The sequence below is a fragment of the Lytechinus pictus genome, chromosome 2 (genome assembly GCF_037042905.1).
Source record: "Lytechinus pictus isolate F3 Inbred chromosome 2, Lp3.0, whole genome shotgun sequence".
Taxonomy (NCBI): domain Eukaryota; kingdom Metazoa; phylum Echinodermata; class Echinoidea; order Temnopleuroida; family Toxopneustidae; genus Lytechinus; species Lytechinus pictus.
Genome location: NC_087246.1, coordinates 14,448,821 through 14,466,735, shown reverse-complemented (window position 1 = coordinate 14,466,735; position 17,915 = coordinate 14,448,821). Strand labels below are relative to the sequence as shown.

At 34.9% G+C, this 17,915-nt stretch overlaps 1 long non-coding RNA gene across 1 annotated transcript; it reads left to right on the top strand.

Annotated features, from left to right (window-relative positions):
• The first annotated feature begins 9,086 nt into the window (after positions 1 to 9,086).
• On the top strand, positions 9,087 to 11,581 carry LOC129284271 (uncharacterized). Its single transcript, XR_010292734.1, has 3 exons — positions 9,087 to 9,366; positions 11,083 to 11,231; positions 11,536 to 11,581. It is a non-coding gene; the product is annotated as an uncharacterized LOC129284271 (long non-coding RNA).
• Positions 11,582 to 17,915: the final 6,334 nt, after the last annotated feature.

Here is a 17,915-nt window from a genome sequence, read left to right as displayed (position 1 = left end):
AACGCAATGATAAGACAGGCTCATATAAATTGCGATGATGAAGAACCTCTGGACTGGGTTAGCGATGAGGATGCTTCTGGAGCTTGGAATAAAAAAAATATATGTGAGATGTTGATTAGATAATTGATGTCCATGGGTCACATTCCAATAAAGAAAGTGTAGAAAATCTTGCACCGACAGAGAAATATGAGTGAAGGATGAGAAGGATATTTGTTATGGAAAGTCTTAAGCAACACGTGAAACAAAGAGGGTGGGCATATTGGGAGCAATGCTCATAGAGAATGCTGCTAGTCTTGGTTTGTTTAACAGCGTGAGCGACAAAATATAGCACTTACATCGAAATTGCAAAAAGAGCAGCTTCCAAATTGAAGTGTATTGGTTAGCTTGTAGGCAATTCATGTAGATTAGAAAACTGTTTACTTCAATTCCCCATCTGTCAAATTTGCATATCATGGAAGGCTTGAAACGATCAATATTCTGTGGAACAAATTGGTGAATTACGGTCACGCCCTTAAATATACATGCAGTTTCACAAGGTTCCATGACATTTGCTCCGGCGACAATTGCTCCGCTGCAAATTCTACACATATGAATGGAATGACCAACTTCAACCCTGCATTTGACACTATACCATACCCTAAACCTAACACAAAATTCTACTGCATACCTAACCCTACATCTTAGACTAAATAAAGCCCGGAGCAATTGTCGCCGCCGGAGCAAATGCCGTGTCACCTTTCAGAAAGATGTTCGTAAAGCTACGAACAACCGAAAAAAATATATAGGCCTACAGAATGTTGGAAACCAAACTGATGCATTGCTGACTGATTTTCGACTTTAAAAAAAAATGCGACAGTCAGACCAACGAAACCGACTCCAAACCGATAGATGGTATGCAATTGGATATAACGTAATGGCTTTGATCGACCTAGGGTCGGTTTATTCGATGTGATTGTTGATGAAGCTAAACTATGTAGATGTTGATCAACATTCTTGGCATACTCAATGTTTCAGAACTTTTCAGAACAAACTTCATGTTTTCAACAATTTTGAATTCAATCGTTTGAAATACTGCCATACTTTCTATAAATGTCTGAAAAAATTTAGAACTCACATTTTTGCACTTCATATTCCATTTGTGCACAAACACATACCCAAATTAAAGGACGTCCTCATGAAACACCCGACTTGGGTATAATTCAATTACATTCGCCTACTCAAGTGCTAAATAGATTCTTTACATTTGGTGTCAATGTTAATTGCTTATATGTCCATAAATCAAATATATTGTCATGTAGTGATTGTATGAACCAGTACATATTCTAGAAATCATGAAGTACATATCCCCCAATAAGAGAACCATCACTTTGATGTCCATATCGCCCTTCTAAGAACCCTTAATATACTGTACATTGATTGAATTTTTTTTTTCTGATAGTTTCATGGAGATTAAAGAGCATAAGTCTGCACAAGTTAATGTAAATAGTATCCTTACTGTTTGATTAGTTAATTAATCTGTATGTGTATTTTTTTGTTTCCCAATAATAAAACACCCCTTTTGTCCTATACCCACCACCCTTGGACTAGAATTTATGTTGAATATAATTATACTTTGAGCTTGATTACATAATGAGTGCGAACAAAAGAGCAGGTGGGTGTTTCATAAAGCTGTTCGTAAGTTAAGAGCGACTTTAAGAACGACTGGTGAACCTTTCTTACGCTCTTAACCATCGCCAAATAATATACCAATTATCACAAGAAAGGATCACCAGTCGTTCTTAAAGTCGCTCTTAACTTACGAACAGCTTTATGAATCACCTACCTGGGGGTTAGAAAAATCCAGGAGAATGTTTCATCAACATTTTAGTCCGACAAGTTGTCAGATCTGATAACTTTCCTTGATTCTGATTGGCTGAGAGGCACTATTACTATGGTAACTGTCGGATAAAATGGGACTTGTCGGATAAAACGTCCGACGAGTCCTTTCATGAAACGCTCCCCTGATCATCATAGAGCAGAGATCTACACCTACTCTCCTAATACTTCGCCTAATACTTTACAACTAGATGCTATACTGCTGAAGATTGACATTTAATAAATTATCTTGATTGAATTCTATATGGAACTCTCTCCTGCCTCATCATTGATACTCCCAATCTAAAATAAATGATTCCAACAAAATTACACTATGAAAATGAGATACTAAATTTGTATTTCATAATCACTTGGTAGACATAATAAACAACAACAATATAATACATTAAGACATGACACTGACAACATTTTTCAGTCGTAATTGATTACATTTATGGAATTCTCCATGTATTTTTAGTGGTAAGAAAATTGATTTTGTGATTATATTACATAAAGATCTAGTAATATGGGTAAACTGAGGAGATAATTAAATGAATACTATATTCATGACATTAAGCGAACGTCAACAATGTCACAACTTTCTTATTTACACCCGATTTTGATGAAATTTTTAGTATTATGCTTGTTGGATTTTTCTCTGTTTTATTCAAATCATCTTTTTCTTGGGTTTGACTTGTAACTCCTTATGCCATTGAAACACTCTTTTGTTTTGATTTATCTTCTTTTAAAAATGGTCAAATCTTTCGCGCTTAAAGAGACAGAATTTGGCTTCGTCTCGCATCGTTTGTAATCGTATGTTCAACAGAGAATAATATACTAGTATGACAATAATTATACCTACAAATAACATACATGACATAATCATATGCTAATCACCATGTGTAAAATTCAGATACATACCTTGACTCGTCCCATTAACTGAACCGGAGGCTCCGACTGTCGCCCGGCAAGCACCAAAGACAAGAGCTCCCAAAATTGCAAATTTAAACATTGCTATGGCCAATTCTTGCTGTAGATAACGAAGAATGCAATGAAAACGACGCTAATTGTCTGGACTACACTGGTTTGTTGGATGATGGCTTTTCACACAAAACTGATGTGATAATCCTTATAAATCATGCACAGGAGAATTTTTTTTTTTTCAAATAGACGCGCGTCGACGAGATTGAGAGCGCCGGAGATCATCAGTTTCTGTCGTGGTAAAGAGAGACGCATAGGCACGTTTGAAACACGTTCACTGCTTGGGATGCGATGTTAATAATGACGAGTTTCATGGAGGAGTATAAGAGGTGACCTTCTCGGGTTTGATTTTATTTCATAAAGATAATACCGTCAAGGGGAAAGGGGGGTGTGTCCCTTAATCCTTGAATTATGGCTTAAAGATTGTGCTCGCGTTGACAGAAAATCAATACAAACCTTTTTTTAGCATTACCCGTTTATTTTTTAAAATACTAGTCATTTTTGTCTGGAGACTTATGGAGCAGAAACTTTAAGAGAGCACTTTTTACGATGATGACGACGACGATGATTATGATGATTGAGATGATGAATCTATTGATTTATCAAATTCCTGTCTATATTCCTCATTTCATTCATCTTTATCCACTTCGCCTGTTTATTCATGAAATGAATTGCTTGATGATTTTTCCATTAAATATCTTCTTGCATATATTTCTATTATTACATGTATTAGTGATTTTTGTAACATCCACTCATTTTATCTTTTTGCATTGGTTCATAATTTCTCTGAATTTCTCTTTTCTCATTTTTTATGTGAAATAATTGTAGATTGCTCTTATAAACTAATAAAGGAAAATGTATTTCTAATACTCTGTAGTCATAAATGCATGAAAGATACCAAAATGAGAAACTGATCTGATTTGGAGAAGTATTTGTTTCATTTAAATTTTGTCATCCCCCCCTTCATTCCAGTAGCTGCATTTGAAATTTCCGGATATCGGTCATCATTTACGAATATTTCAGAACAATATATATATTGAAAAACCATAAAATGGGTCACAACTAAATACAACAAAAAATCATTGTACACTAACAACATACTTAGGTTTTTACTAATATTGTAAAGCCCGATTTTACGAAAAGCTTTATGCAGCACCTCTTACCATGCATATTTCAATACTAATTATCTTGAAAAAAGTTTTCAAATCTTATTTTGATTTTTTTAAGTGGGCTTTTAGCCGGTATTAATTTTTAACTACATATCAATAAACTGTATACCCATAACAACCTTAAATACGATCCACAAATGGTGGATATTACTTCCACCAATTCCTCAGATTGCTAAGAATCGATTTTTCTCAATCAAAAATTTTAGCACGGAGATACCTCCCATCTCATATTTAACTTAAAAGGATATGACATGCAAACAATCCTTGCTAAAAGGCTCTTTTCATGGTTGCGTGCTTTGAGTCTGTATGGGAAGGCATCGTGCTTTAATTGACAGTAAGTTTGTTTTCTTAATGATTCAGCAATCATCTTTGTTTTCGATGATTGTTAATATAGTTTCGTTGTCAGTTCTTGTCATCGTCAACTACTTTGTGCAACATAAGTTACCATATTTTCGGCTTTGCCATTAGCGTCAAATACTGTTTATTTTCTCACAGGGCAGCCCCTTCCTGTAATTACGCCACTGCCAAGGTGTAGACAAAGTCGAGTACAAATCGTGGTAATGAAAACAAAAGAAATTAACTACCCAAATAGAAAACACGAGCACTTTTATTACGTAATATTTTTAAACGGATTTTAACGAGAAAACTGTATTATAATTGTCAGCTTGACACAATTCATTTAATTTTAATTTCACTTTTCGAAATTTCCAAAGTTAGGAGCCTTGTTTAACATATATAGATAAATTGTATATCTAGAACAGCGCGTTAATATATGATAATAAATTGGCTTTAGGTGAAGTAAATGACACTCACCGTTTTCCTTGTGAGAAGATTGCCGTTAGTTTGCTGGCGGAATTTGGTAATATCTACTCATTTGCATCTTATGAGAACATTATCTCTTGCAGTAGATGCTGAACCGATTTCACAAATTACAAATGATTCTCCAGGTGCCTATTTATATAAAGACTTGCAACCACAACACTCAAACATGTCAAAGGGGGTCCTCCAGGATGAAATCAGATTAAACAAATCAGACAAACATAAAGCTGAAAATTTGATCAAACTCGGACAAGAATAAGAAATTTTATAGATTGCATTATTACGATGCATTATTTCGATAAAACATTTCCATGCATTTCTTAATGAATATTGAATGATCAATTAGATGATGTCACACCAAATTATTCTTTTATATTTTCGTTTTATGAAATTAATTTTATTCAAATTTTGTATCCCAAGAAAAAAAAATCGATTGAAAACTGATCAAATACATTAGATGTTAATTGCTACAAATTATTTATTTATATTAGGGAGACATACCATACACATATGAACAAAATATTTGTAATAATATAAGAAACAGGAAAGTTAGGGCATGGCATTATCAGCTAACCTAATGAATATTCATGACGATGTGTATATACATTATGTAACTGTTTACGAAAAATATTGCTTAAGTTGAAATTCAATAACTTCGTTATTTGTTATAAGATTTCGATGACATTTTTAGCATTTTTCTCTGTGGATTTTTACATCAATTATTTAGATTTAACCATTTTCAGCTTGGAGTGCCCCTTTAAATATACATGCAATATAATTGCAATCAATCTGAAACATGTATATGGAACTTGCGGTGCGGTTGGTATTAGTAGCTATTAAAGTCTAAACAACACTTTTAGGGACGGACCGTATTATAGGGTTGACCTTAATGGCTATATCACACTGGCACCATTCATTAATTAAGAGTGCGTTACCTGATAGCACACATTGGCCTACTGTTCTTTCTCTCTTACTCTATTCTCATTATTTTTTCTTACTTCCATTTATTATCTGTATTAGTTAATTCTGTCTTGCCTCTTTCACTTCTCTTTCGCCATTTAACTTTCATCACTTTGCTTTCTTATTCCATTAAGCATGTTAAGACATTTTGTCTCTTTTATTTAATGAAGAAGAGACGAGAAAATTTTCTCTTGAATGTTGACGAAAATCTCATTATCAATGTATATAAATCAATATAAAAAAAACTGACCACTAAAAATCAGGGGCGGATCCAGAATTTTCTAAAAAATGGGGGGGGGGGGGGGCGCAATTTCCCAAGGAAAAATTTGACAAGCAAAAACAAAACAAAAAAAGGTTTTCAACCAAAAATTAGGACATTTCGTCGACGAAAAAAAATAGACAAGCAAAAAAATAAAATAAAAATAAAAATAAAAAATAAAAGGTCTTCACTTAAAAAAAAAGGGGGGGCACACTTCTGTTTTAACGACATTTTTTCAAATTTTAATTGTGCATCTCAGAGGGGAGGGGGGCACGGACCGGCTTTGCCACCCCCTAGATCAGCCAGTGACTCAACATCAAATTTGATTCACCATGTCAGTAGTTTTGTTTTTATAATAGAACGTACACTCGGATGCTTAACCTTACGTATCAGCATCCAAGTAATAGGCAATTTTGAAAATAAATTGGATTTGAACAAATCACACAAGGGAGGTTGGTTTAGTTCGAGTTCGTGGGTTCTTCGAGGTACATGGCCCTACAACAATGAACGATATGGATCGCTTTACACCAGCTAATATATGCCTACATTTTGAGCACAACAAACTAGGTGCACCTCGGAAAACATTCTTTTTCTGACACAGAGTCAGTGCAATCATCCACTGGACCACTGATTGCGCCTTCTCTAAAAAGTCCAGATTATTGTTTTGAAATTTTTTTTTCTTGGGGCACGACGCATAAAAATGTACGAAGAAACTCGAAAGCGAGAGAGTGAAACGACAAAAATTGTCATGGGGTTTTTTGAAATTTCGGGGGGGGGGGTCGCAAAACAGGAGGCATGGTTTGGTTATTTTACAATCAAAATTTGAAATATTTCCTAATGCATCATAGGAGATGTAAATCGCGAGTGGTTTCAAATTTATGAAATATTTTTTAAAGTTGCCAGTCCAATGATATCAAAACATATCAAGATCGATAAAAAATAAGAAAATGTTGCCTGATAACATGGACCTATGCCATGCTGATAATAATCGAGGTCCTGCAATAGCTAATGGGAGAGTCTCATAAAAAATTTTTCTCAGTAATTCATTATCGTTCGTTAATGGGAACGGTTTATAAATCTCTAAAGATTAGATATTTTTAGATCATAATTGAAATCAAAACGAGGTAACGAGGTAAGGAAATTATTTACTTTACATTTTATACGTCATATCAGATTTAGATGCACATAAATATTCATGACGGATTTGTTTTCCATGAATAAGGGATACATATTGCTCTCACTTTGTGGCAATACGTCAGCCATGTCGATTAACTTTAACAAGAAGGAAATAAGTTTGGTCTCATTTTCTGGCGATATGTCAGCCATGCCGATTTACTTGAACAACAAGGAAATGCATTTGCTCTCACTTTCTGGCAGTAGTTCAGCCATGTCGATTTGGCAATAAGGAAATACCTATCTATTACGGATCTCGAAATATGTCTTTTAGATTCAGTCGATCAATCGTTTCCACAATGCGCTCCAGAAATGAAATATGGAAAGTATAACGGGGACAAGTAGAAAATCGTTTGATTATAATTACATGTATTAAAGTAATGAGAATTTATGATTAATGATTTATGGTTAGCTAGGTCATTAAAGGTCACAGTAATCTCCTTGTCCCATTTTTTTGTTCACGGGTGAATGATTGTAGTCTCACACTCTTAAAGGTCAAGTCCAACCCATAAAATGTTGATTTGAATAAATAGATAAAAATCAAACTAGCATAATGCTGAAAATTTGATCAAAATCGGATGTAAAATAAGAAAGTTATGACATCCTAAAGTTTTGCTTACTTTTCACAAAACAGTTAAATGCACAACTCAGTGACATGCAAATGAGTTAGTCGATGATGTCCATCACTCACTATTTCTTTTGTATTTTATTGTTTGAATTATACAATATTTCATTTTTTACAGATTTGACAATTAGGTTCAACTTGACTGAACCAAATAGTATTACACAACCCTAATTCCACATGTTCAGGGAGGAATAAATCGCTGTTTCACTTGACAATGTGGAGAAAATTAGAATATTTCATATTTCATATAATAAAATTCGAAAGAAATAGTGAGTGGATGACGTCATCAGTCTCCTCATTTGCATACCGACCAGGATGTGCATACCTGTTTTGTGAAATTAAGTGAAACTTTAAAATGTCGTAACTTTCTTTATTTTACATCCGATTTTGATGAAATTTTCGGTGTTATGCTTGTTCAATTTTTGTCTTTTTATTCAAATCAACTTTTTGATGGGGTGGACTTGTCCTTTAAATTAGTTGGGCCAAAAATGCCCAGCCTTTAACAAACACTGGGCAACATACTGCCCACACAACGATTGGTTAAAATCTGCCCAAATTGGGTAATAAAACTAATAAATGGATAATAAATTTGCCCAATTGGATAATAATTGCCCAGAATATATATATATATATATATATATATATATTTACCAACATACATTACCAAACACAGTGGACAGTATCTACAGTAGCTACAACTCTTTGACAGTATGTTGCCCAACATTTTAAGTGTGCAAAGAATGGATTGATTCATTTACTTACCATGCTTGGGTTATAGATTAATATAAATTATAATTTCTTTTTTAAAATATAATTTGAGAACAAGATAACGAATTGAATGTTCATAATAACTATAGTTTCTTCCGATCTCTTTGATTTTGTATGACTTTTTTGGTTGATTGTTTGATAGCTCAGCAGCAACAGTAGTGAAAGAAATTAAAATGAAATGAATTGCGTCAAGCTGACAAGTCAGGCAAATCTGAGATAGATAAACTGGTAAGTCACTGCTGTACCCTTGACACTGTTGGTTCATGTTCTTGATTAATAGAAGAATCCTTTCCAAGGCTATTCTCTGGCGGACAGGTAACATCTGTAGATCACTTCATCGATCACTGATCAACTCAACATCTTACCGGTACTTTATACCAATAGCGCCCCCTAATCCCACTCTGATCCATCACCCTCTTCTCATCAGATACTCTTTCAATTGTGCATACTTATTACAGGTCATTGTTGTGAATAATAAATGTAACCACACAGAGGCTCTTCGAATTGTGCTCAGTATCTGAAAAAAAAACAACAACATACTTTCCATTAAGTCATGATATTTAACGACTCGAGTATTATTTCAACACATTGACACATTGCTGAACAGAAGAATTTAATTTGCAATCGGGTATGTGTTTTTATCCTGGCTTGTGACGGAAAGCATCTGAACGGAATGGAACGATTCCCATGTCGACTCCCTATTATAGCTATCGCCTGTGTCTTGTGGACGTTTCTTAACCTAACTCCATTATGCAGAGGTAAGACATATTTCTCGCATTCAATAAAATTTTATCAAGCCTACTATGAATTGCTTTCTGCCGTTTTTTGATGGATCATTAACAATGAAATTTATTAGGCTCAAATCAATAATTAAATGTATTCGAAGTAATTTGATTCTGATCTATTCAGAACAGTGTTGATTAATAATTGAACTGCATTCCATACATAACAGGAGAATACCGTTCATTCTTTGAGTAGGGTTCATGACACATAAATCTAATATACAGGTGGTCGATGGCAGGGGGCGGGGAGGCGTAACGACCATGTTGTTCAGTTCATATATGTGTCAAGTAAAGAGTCAATGTATAATTTTTAATCGAATATTGTTTTTTATACAGTGTCACGAGTAATGTACCCATCCTGATTCAAGTATTGTGTAGTATTTCAACAATAATGAAAATAATAGATGCCTTTCGAGTGCATTCCAAATATATCACACCTGCGTTTTACATTATCATTGCCCACATTCAAAACACTACATATGAATGTTTAACCACGTAGTAGTCCTATATAAAGGTGACCCGAAGTCAGATGGTGGTTAAATGACCACTGTGTTATTTGATACCATTACCTGAACTGGGTCGAATGTTGCAAAACTATATTGATAAATGTTGTTTTAAGTAAAATATGAGTCATGGTTAGTAATTATGATTGTTAATACTATCTTATTGATTTTTGATTTGGCAATTCAACACGTAACAGAGTTCACCAAAATAAATTCTCTCATGTTACAGCCATTACAGGAATGTAACGCATGATAAAGAATGAAAACGAGCCTGACATATTTGAATATAGGTTGCCTGAGTATTATCTTATTTGCTGGTAGCACTTAATCACCGCTGTGAATATGATCTGATTGGCTCAATTTCTCATTGAATTTCTTGCCCTATATTTGAGGCCCAGGTGTTTTTGACACACTAAATTCAATATTAAAAAAAAACATAAAAAATAATGATACAGTTACTTCAACCAAGGGCTGACATGAGTTTACAAATTGCATGGGTATACAGAAAAAAGACAAATAGAAGAAGTTACAAAACATGACAGCATGAGAAGAAGACTGGCCGGCAAGGTAGTAAAATACTAAAGAGAATATGAATTACAGAATTTATTGACGCCAACGATGCTTTGTTAAATACAAAACAATTAATTCCTTGAGCTGATAAGGTTGTTTAAGTAAATCGGAAATATGAATTATTTGAAATTGAATGGACTGAAGGTAATTCAATGATGATGCAATAATTCAATTTGAAACACCTAGTGAAAATGGATTTTATAAAGGTAACTAAGCATTTGTCCCCCCCCAAAAAAAAAAAATAGAAAAAATCAATGAAATATGGATAGATAGATACAAATCTGTAAGAATTAATGAAAATTAAAATCCTTTCTCCTAAAATGAAAATACGTATGTTTAGCCAGAAAATCATTAACAAGAATTGGAAAAATGAGCGATTTGAAATTTAAATGGATTAAAGATAACTATTCAATTCATTATGAAACGATTCAGTTGTAATGAATATTCGTAATCAAATTTTGAATAAATCAATTAGTATTTGCGACAAATTTTGTATTAGATATATATATTAATTCAGTTTAATCCATACAAACATATACGCGCGCAAATCCTCCTCCCTACAGAAACTAAAATACAATTGATATAAATTCGGATCTTCTTTTCCCCACCCACCCACCAGCCTTTGAAGACGTAATGAGAAATCCGTCGAAGAATCTTTACCAGGAGCTTTTGGATACATACGGTTCGCCTGCCCTTCGACCTGTCGTTAACCTTTCACAACCGATCGTCGTCTATCACAGACTACTTGTCTCACAAATAATAGATTTTGTAAGTAACATTCATTTTCTACTTCCCCCATTCCTACACATTTTCATTTTCATTTGTTTTATCTGTTTTCATTTTTTCTCTTTCATTTTCTCTTCAATTTGCTACTTGACTTTCTTTTTAAATTTTGTTCCTTCCCCTTCTCCTTCTTTTCCACCTCCTCTTCCTTCTTCTTACGAGTTTTTTCATCTTTTTTTTCTCATTTAAATTCTGCTCTATTATAGCATATCCAAATCTCTCATGTGTTCTCCGTTTACCAATTTTTCCATTCATCATCTTCATAATTTTCTTTCTTACCATTGCCTAGGATGAACCACAGCAAACATTGACTTTGAGTTCTTGGCAACGTATGGTAAGTTATGACCATCTTTTATCGATCATGTCGATGAAATGTGAATTTTAGTAACACAATGCCTCAAGATTCGATATTGAGATATATTTTCTTTTTGAGATGCAACTGATTTATTCATTCTAGTAGAATTTATATATGAAGAACGCTTTACATAAATATCCTTCTATTTGAATATTGGAAAAACCTTAAGATACACGTCTCTCATACTCTCTCATATTGTTTCATTGAAAATCAAAGAAAAGATGATTCTTGTTCGTAGTTATAAAATTTGGATACGGAATCTTTTCCTTGTTTTCTATGCCATCAACATAAATTCATTAAAATAATCATTTATAAGAATGCATTTACCCTTAATCTTTCTTGACAGAAAAATACATTTCGGTTAGTTAATTGGGGTGTGGTATCATTGTAGGGAAATGGGGGGGGGGGTCAATTGAATCTCATACATATTGCTGAGATACCATTCCCCTTTTTATAGTTATATCAGAACACATGCACACGCACACACGCACACCCCCTCACACACATACCCCCTCACACACACACACACACCCCAACACATTGCCCCCGCCCTTTATTGATTTTCGCAAACTTTCACTGCTATACGTTATTTTATCTTTTCTGTTTTCATTAATTTGTTTGGATTTCTGCAAATAATCATGACGTTGATGGATTTCTTTACGAAACTTTCTATTTGCTCCTTGATGCCATTCCTATCCTCAGTATTTTAAATATTTGATGGGAAGATCTCGAGAAAGCTACGAACCTAAGGACAAGAGGAATTTATTTCCCAGGTCGATACGAACTGAGGAAACCTTGGTTATTGCTCGTATAAGCGAATCAGAGCAGAAAATTCGAATGCTTCTCCGAAGGGGCTGTCTCTGAACATGAAACATAAATCATTCTGTCAGATTTAAACATGGAGTGGGAACGTCCTGTCAACTTCAGGGCCCCGTCTTATGAAGAGTTGCGATTGATCCGATCAATCGCAACTATGGAAAGCCAGCAACGTCAACATTTAAAATGCATGTTTGTCCAAAATATTTTCTAGAAATGACTTATATGCATACATTCACTGTTTTCTTGACCATTCAGTTGGGCAAATTTTCTAGAGAAAGGAATATGACATTGATGGATTTCCATATACTTGAGGTTGATCAAATCAATCGTAACTCTTTGTAAGACAGGGCCCAGGTCTACCCCGCCACCACCGGCAAATGGTTAAATATTTACTGCGCTCCTCAACCCATCCAACTTTAATAAGTTATCGATTGTGAAATTTAAATCCCTTTCAGCTTAATGAAATTTTCGCAAGGGCATGCTGGCAGGAACAGACGAACAATTTTTACATGGATCTATTTCATAATCAAAATACTAATTTAATGAAAATAATGTAACCAAAGAATGGATTGACTGTTTAAGAAACTGCACAGACATCGATTCAGTAACAAGCCTTATCATTTATAACAAAACGTAAATAGACATGTAGATATAAATAGATATACATTTCTACCTGACTCATTTATCGACATGGGCAATCAATTTCTGACGGCCATGAAACATGTTGTGTACATTTACAAAGTCTGATATTCATTTGAGGATACCATATCAATGTATCATAGAAACAATTAAGAGAGGTGGGAGTCAGTGTTTCGGGGTTCCAGATTATTTTTCTTCTCAACTTATAAAAGAAAAAGATGTCAGGTCTCGTGCTTTTTAAGAGCCTGCTTTCACATTTCATTTTTTTCGACTTGAATCGTCACCGAAAAACGGTGAATGCCGATTGCATGTACTTACTCTAAATTCCGCCTGTCGATCTAATTCAATCGAATATACGCAGGACTGGTCATGCATTACTTTCGTAGGAAAATTAATTATCCCTCAATGCCATGTGAACTCATCTAAATCAAACAAGGTACTCTTTTATACTTATTGGATACAGTAGTGTGTAAAGACAATACAATGGATTTATAAAGCGTAATTTGATACATTTATCCATATTGTATACAAAAATATAGAAATGGCGTGCAGTATTTGGAATATACAGGGAAAGTGACATCTCTAATCGTTAATATTCAATTTTAAGAAAATGTGCAAAGTTTATCAAGCAAATAATGAGCACAGCTAATAAATGTTGATGACGATGCTATGCATGATGTTAGTGATTAACGCACGCCCTCGTTATATGTATTAAAACTCGGGTGACTAACATTTAGATAGGTATCTTTGGTAGATATGAACATGTTTGACCCTGTTACAAATAAATGAAGAATTCAAGATTTAGTGAGCGGTCTTTATACCTTTACCTTGTCATCGAGTGATCAAAATTCACATTGATTAAAATCTAACTAGGAGCTGACGATTCTAGAAACCTACTTCTCATTTGATAATGAATTTAGGATTCCACAAGTTTATTTGAAAGCCTTGCATACGAATTTTCGAAAGGATACTTCCTTACTTTTATATTTCGTGCAAATTTTGCTTTATTCTGTTGTTCCAAACTGCTATCATTTTTTGTGTGTTCAGTTCATGCTTAAAGAAGTCAAGGCCTGCGGGGGAGGGGGGGGGGGGTGGGTTGAGTTTGTTATGTTCGTTTATCGAGAAACGCTAAGCGAATGTATTCATGGCATGGTAGAATTAAGTATTTCCTTTATTTTTATGTTACACATATACATGTATGTGCTGTTTTGCTTTTCCATAAAAATTATTTCTTGTGGGAGAGCAAAATTACGGTTTAACATCAAGCAGTAGAGGTCTATTCTAGTCGAACGAAGAAATTCTTTACATTATATGGTATATTCAATAAAACAACTAGTTCAACAAAAATATTCATTGATTCATATGCTGAATGACCGTTTGTCTGTTGCTACCCAAAACTACATCAAACGTCTTCTTTATGTTACCAAGTGTTTGTCTCCGCTCAAATTTAAAGTGTTTCTCAAACACGAGTTTGATTCGAGGTAGTCATGTTTGTAAATGAACTTAACAATATTCTATTGGCGAGTGTACTATAAATAGAGATCTATTCAAGATAATGCTTTCTTGATAAAAAGGTGTTGAATGTTGTTTGGTTCGTTTGGTGAAACATTTCGCAGCCTATTTAGATCTAAATTGTATAGACTGAAGGGTCACTATCATCTCTACCCTCCATCCTGCAACAACAAAAAGAACATGTGGTGTTTAATAAGACTACTCGGAAGTTATGAGCGACTTTATCAACGACTGGTGACCTTTTCGATTGTGAGTTAAATCAACACCAATGAAAATGTGGTATTAGTCGCGCGTAACTTACGAAAAGCTTTATGAAACACCTACCAGTTCCTATAACTTACACCCGCCCTCGAATGTTTGGACGTTTTTTCGTTGTTTTAAAGGATGTTTTCTATCTTACTGATTCATACAATGTTTATATACAGGCTAAAAAAAGCAAGACTCTTTGTATACCTATCTACCTATTCGTTCAAGCTGATGACCTATGACGTACGATATTCCCGATTGTTTAGGCCTATATTTTGAAAACGCTTGAGAACCTTAAGAATTTGGCTTACATTATAATATTAAAGAGTGTGCCTCTTTTCGCAATTGCTTCCTCGCAAACCATTCGCGTGAACTGTATATCCCCATACGTTAAGGATGATATACTTCATCAATAATTAACACTGAAGGGAGCCTGACGAAAATAACCTCCCTTCCATTCGGGAAGAAGTAGATACCTTGCAGGCGTGGTACCTTTCCATATTGCTCTTGAGGAAAAGGTAATGAAGTGCCCTGTCGCTGATTTTTTAATTGACAGTTGTTATAAGCTTCTGAAATCCTTGTATCTGAATGGCTTGGAGCACGACAAAAGGAAACATGACACACTATCATGAAAAAGTGAGATTTCGGTTTGACAACTAATGGGTAAAAACTTATTTTTGGTGTACAACCCAAGCCAAAATCTTGTACCAATAATTATGATAATTGTCAGTTGGAATCATACAACAATGCAACTCCAGATGTGAGGATTTAACTGATATTTGTATGGAGAGAAGGGTTTATGCTTTCCTATGTTTGTTAAGATTTAACACTTCTTGAAATTATAAAGGTAGTCATATTGAATTATGAGGGGCCAAACATGGCGAATGATGCAAAATTTATAAAAAGCTGCGAGAAAGCCAACATTTTACCTTTTTATTACAAAAATCTAATTTTGTGTTAGATTTTGACATGGCATTTTCGAAAATTGGGAAAGCCAGTCTTCTAATCCCAACGTCCGATTTCTTGATAAAAGTCGTTCGTAATTATATAGGTCAGATCGACAAGGGTCAGCTAACTTGTTACTAGATTCACATTTTTTTTTATTACCTCATCCCATCAATGTCATCTCTACTGATATTCGTTAATAATTCCTTAATAACTGTTGTGTTGAGTCCTGAGGCTGACATGCGTTACAACCAAGGTAATAAGCTAATTCCCAAACGGTCAGTCGGGGCAAATTTAGGTGATTATTGCCCAAAATTTGATCTGAATGATTGGTAGATTACGCCACATAAAGGCATATAGGCAACAATTTGTGCTGCTAGAAAGCAACTGGGCGTACCTCCTAAAATAATGTCCCATTTGTATTAAGAAATAATAAATGGGCAATGGATTAAATTGGACGTGCACGATAGAAGAAGAGAGAGAGAGAGAGAGAGGGAGAGAGACAGAGAGGGGGGGGGGGAGTTTTGTCTCATATTGGCTCATCTGATCCAACATATTTCCTTGAGGAACAAAACTTTATTCATCTAAAATCATCAGTTGAGTAAGCCATTGCCCGGTTCAAAACCGAAATACTTGCTATGAAACAAGGGAGATAGACACTCAAACAAAGGAATTTCGGACTAATAAACGCATTACTTTATTCTGATTATAATGTAAAAAAAGAATCAATTCATAATCTATTAAACAATACAGTTTGCTTCATTATAGAAAATTGTTAGTTTCGACAACAGTTTATTATTCAAGCAATTTAATCAGATTAGAAAAAAAATCCTGGTTGAGTTTAAAAAAACTCAATATTTCGTGCAAATGAAACAAGGAAATAAGATAGGTAGTGTATTTTTGTAATATGGAGGAGAAGACCTAAATATCGCCAGTTTCATTGTAAGACCAAACGTTTTCTAAACAGTCCATTACCTTTATAAATTTACTAAACGTTAACTTGAAATAAGCTTGTATTGTTCCTTAGTCGGGATCTGAATGGTTGCTGGGCGTTGGGGAGACCCAAGGTCACCGGTCCCATGTGTATGTCAGGGGCCGCAGAACGGTTTTCAAAGTGGGGGGGGGGGCTGACCATGCAAAAAATCACAATCCTATGGTCAATTTTACGTTTTTGTACACGGTTTTGGGAAAAAGTGTGGGGGGGGGGGTGGGGCTGAAGCCCCCCTAGCCCCCCGCTTCCGCGGCCCCTGTATGTTCACGGGAGCCTAGCCCTCCTACTTTTTGCTCTTGTGACAGAGAGCGAGGGGTGGGAGGATTGGGCGGGTTTGGTGCACTCACCGTATATGTGACGGGTGGCTGTGGCGTTCCGCCGAAGTACGGCTACCGGCGTTCAGATATTGACTAGTTATTTAGTTACCCGGTTGATATATATACAAACCTCTGCTGCGCAAGTTGAGTTATGCTAATACATCGCGCCTGATACCAATTTGTTTATTATTAATATAATTAGCTCATAAGCTTGTGGTGAAAATTTTACAATTTTACAATTTTCAGAACTTTTTAAACTCAAACATAATTGAATGGGTTTACAGGTGTTTTTGTAATGCTTTTAATGCATGTATTTCACATTGTAACAAGAAAAAGGAAACTATGTTTTTATTTTTATACCAATATTTCACTCATTTTTATCAAAATTTATGTATGTGGTGGAAGACATTTATATCATTTTACAAACAACGTCAACCTTTATATTTTAAGTAAATGTTTTTAGGTTTGAGCAGGACGGATTCTTGGGACGAGCGATAACTCACCCCCGCATACTTTTTAAAAAATCCGTATGCTTAATGAGTGCAAGGTGCGAGGGGTGACTGCTGGGTGGGTTAAGTTGTTTGACTTAGTGTCTTTATGGTTGTTGGGTGAATGAGGAGCGTGGTATGAATGTGAGTGTGTTTTGTTTTGAAAGTGACTGTTTGTCGGCCCTATTAACGCATAGCTCCGGTGAAGTTAGCTGACCCTACAAAGTCCCGCCTGAGCGATGGATTTGAATAAGCAATTCCATTGCTCAGGTTGAATGGTGTTAGCAATCCCTGGCTGGAGCTGTGCATTGAACTTGACTGCTCGCTCGTCCACAGACACCCTCCTGTCTTTCGTTT